The sequence below is a fragment of the Ursus maritimus genome, unplaced genomic scaffold (assembly GCF_017311325.1).
Source record: "Ursus maritimus isolate PB19 unplaced genomic scaffold, ASM1731132v1 scaffold_37, whole genome shotgun sequence".
Lineage (NCBI taxonomy): Eukaryota > Metazoa > Chordata > Mammalia > Carnivora > Ursidae > Ursus > Ursus maritimus.
Window position 1 is genome coordinate 564,370 of NW_024426341.1, and position 3,740 is coordinate 568,109.

Below are 3,740 nucleotides of genomic sequence, written 5' to 3' on the forward strand. Positions count from 1 at the left end.
CCACAAACACAGGGGTGCAGGGTGTGCCCGGGCTTTCCTAGCCTGAGCACCCCTGTCAGGAGCCTGAGACGTAAACAGAACAATGTTAAAGTCCACATTATCAGGACGATGAGTAAAGGTAGTGGTGTAAAAAGACGGATAGAATCAACGTAATTCTGTGGTCGGGTTTTGTATTCTCTACAAAAAAGTTATGTGAAGGGCTCAGTAGCCAATGTAATTTCTTTCATATGAAGAATACAACTCGTGATTATTCTTTTGTGAAATCTAGGGAAAATTTACTTGGCATGGTATAAATCATTTGAAATGAAATTAGTTTGAAGAAATTGAACTTGCCCCACGTAAGATACAGAAATTTTCAGGCATTTGTAATTGAAGTTTGGGGAAAACATTGGAACATATGAAAACGGACAAAGTGGAATACTGTCTGTCCATCAGACAGAACAGAAGGTTAATAAGTGAATTACTTAAATGTGTGGAAATGTTGAATTCAAACAATTGGAAATTCCAATAAATAAATGTGAGGTGCAGATTCCACTCCCCTAATCAGACCTAAGAATAGCAGTTCCTGGCTCTGAAGCTTGAGCCCTGCAATCATGGACCCTTCTTCATCCCCAGGACGATGGGCCGTTACATCACTGGAATCCAAAAAATTCTTTTCAGAGCCCTCTTTATGTCTTTGTTCCTCAGGCTGTAGATGAAGGGGTTCAGCATGGGCGTGACCACCGTGTACATCACCGAGACCACTGCACCTGCGTGGGAGCTCTGGGGAGCAGCAGAGCTAAGGTACACTCCTAGGCTTGTACAATAAAATAGGGAGACAACAGAGAGGTGAGACACACAGGTGGAAAATGCTTTGTACTTGCCCTGAGCTGATGAGATCCCAAGTATGGAAGAAACTATCTTAGAGTAAGAGTAAAGGTCCCAGCAAGGGGACCACCACCCAGCAGCCCAGATCCAAAATACATCACCACACCATTAAGAAAGGTGTCGGAACAGGCAAGTTGGACCAACTGTTTGATATCACAGAAAAAGCTGGAGATTCTCACTTCTCTACAGAAGTACAGCCATGACACCATTAAGCTTTCTAATAAGGAATTCAGGACACTCATCACCCAGACCACCAGAACCAGCAGTGCACAATAGGTAGGTTTCATGATGACTGTGTAGTGCAGGGGGTGACAGATGGCCATGAAATGGTCATAGGCCATCACAGCCAGGAGAAAGTCATCAAATCCAACAAAGAGTAGGAAAAAATACATCTGTGTGATGCAGCCTTCATAGGTTATGACTTTGCTCTGAGTCTGGATGTTCAAGCAGCATCTTGGGGATGGTGGTGGAGGTGGAACAGATGTCTACAAAGGACAGGTTGGCCAGGAAGAAGTACATGGGGGTATGGAGGTGGGAGTCTGAGTTAACGGCCAGGACGATGAGCAGGTTTCCACACACAGTGATCAGGTACATGGAGAGGAAAAGCCCAAATATGAGGGGCTGCAGTTCTGGGTCCTCTGACAATCCCAGAAGAAGAAATTCTGAAATTCTTGTATCATTGTGTGGTTCCATGTGGTGGTGGAGACTACATAGAAAGAAAAAAAATTAAATAATGATTTTCAAGCAAATGGGCTTCATTTATGTATTTATTATTTTTTATTTTTTAAGTTTTTTTTTCTGATGTAAATTTCAATGATTCATTAGTTGCATATAACACCCAGTGCTCCATGCAATACGTGCCCTCCTTACTACCCATCAGCAGCCTATCCCATTCCCCCACCCCCTCCCCTCTGAAGCCTTCAGTTTGTTTCTCAGAGTCCATAGTCTCTCATGCTTCATTCACCCTTCTGATTACCCCCCCTTTCTTTATCCCTTTCTTCCCCTACCGATCTTCCTAGTTCTTATGTTCCATAGATGAAAGAAATCATATGATAATTGTCTTTCTCTGCTTGACTTATTTCACTTAGCATTATCTCCTCCAGTGCCGTCCATGTTGCAGCAAATGTTGAGAACTCGTTCTTTCTGAAGGCTGAGTAATATTCCATTGTATATATGGACCACAACTTCTTAATCCAGTCCTCTGTTAAAGGGCATCTCAGTTCCTTCCACGATTTAGCAATTGTGGACCATGCTTTCCAGTTAGTTAACCTACAGTGTAGTATTCGTTTCATGTGTACAATACCCCAAAACAAAAAATAAACAAATAAAATCTACAGGTAAAACCTCTTAATTAATGCAAGAAACCGAGAAGGAAGAAGTTATACATTAACTAATAGAATTTAAAACATTTTTATGGGGTCTACGTAGAGGGTCAGGAGCAAGATGGCAGCAGAGTAGGGAACCTTGTTCCATCTGTTCCCTCAAATTTAGTTGGAAATCTATCAAACCATCCTCAACATACACGGATTCAACCTCAGATGTAAGAAAACATATCTGGATCTCTACAAGCAGAAAAATGACTACATTTTGTGGAATCTTGAATTTTCAGGAAATATTGGAAGATAAACTGACAGGGGAGGGCGCCTCTATAAACTGGACACCTGAAAGTGACATAACACGGGAGTGCAAAATCGTGAAATGTGTTTATCATTTCCTGGTTCCATGTGGTGGAGGTGACTACGGGAAACAAAAAATAACATGACACTCAGTGCTCATCACATCACATGCCCTCTTTAATGCCCATCACCCTGTTACCCCATCCCCCAGCACTACCCTCCAGCAACCCTCAGTTTGTTTCCTTGAGTTAAGAATCTATCATGGTTTTTCTCCCCTTCTGATGACTTTCCATTCAGTTTTCCCTCCCTTCCCCTACAATCCTCTGCACTGTTTCTTATTTTCCACATGTGAGTGAAATCAGCACACATTTACACGGAGGCTTCAGGAGGAGACAGCAGGAGACACAAAGTTATCCATGGAAGCGTGTGCCCATCAGAGAGAATAGCGCTGCCAAGGCTCTCAGAACAGACTTGAATTTCTCAAAATTAATTTTTAAAATTTGAGTGTGGTTGACACACAATGTTACATTAGTTTTGGGTGTACAACACAGTGACAACATCTTAAAAATTACACCGTGCTCACCCCCTGTGGAGCTGCCATCTGTCACCACACAACACTCTGACAATACCACTGAGTAGATTCCTCACGCTGTGCCTTTTATTCCCGTGACTCATTCATTCCTTAACTGGAAGCCTGTATCTCCCACTCCCCTTCACCATTCTGCTTTTCATTTGTTCATTTATTGGTTTAAAAATCACTACCAGAGGGAGTAAAATGGCGGAGGAGTAGGGGACCCCTTTTTCAGCCGGTCCCCTGAGTCGAGCTGGATAGGTACCAGAGCAGCCTAAATAACCACGGAATCAGCCTGAGACACAGGAAGATACATCTGGATCTCTACAAATGAACATCTCCAGCGCTGAATATTGAGGTACGAAGAGGGGAGTCATGAAACCACGCACAGATCTCGGAAGATAAATGGAAGGGGGAGGGAGCCGCCGCGTAAGGGTGCCGGGAAGTGGCAGCCACCTGCACGGGGGAGCGGGCGGACTCCTGGATGGCACCTGCAAGAGAGCTGACAAGGCCAGTGAGCCGGGAGCGCGCCACCAGGCATCTCACAAACTCCGGAATCCCGGTGTGCTCACTGGATCCAGACTGAGACCGGGAGATCCCGGAGCATGCGCAGGGCGGCTGGCGGCGGGCGGCGTTAGAAACACAAAGGACAGAGACGCGCCGGCCCTGGAAGTGAGGGCTGGGAC

General features: G+C 44.7%; 1 pseudogene; it reads right to left on the reverse strand.

Moving 5' to 3' along the window:
* Positions 1–627: 627 nt before the first annotated feature.
* LOC103681577 lies at positions 628–1,561 on the reverse strand (annotated as a pseudogene).
* Positions 1,562–3,740: the final 2,179 nt, after the last annotated feature.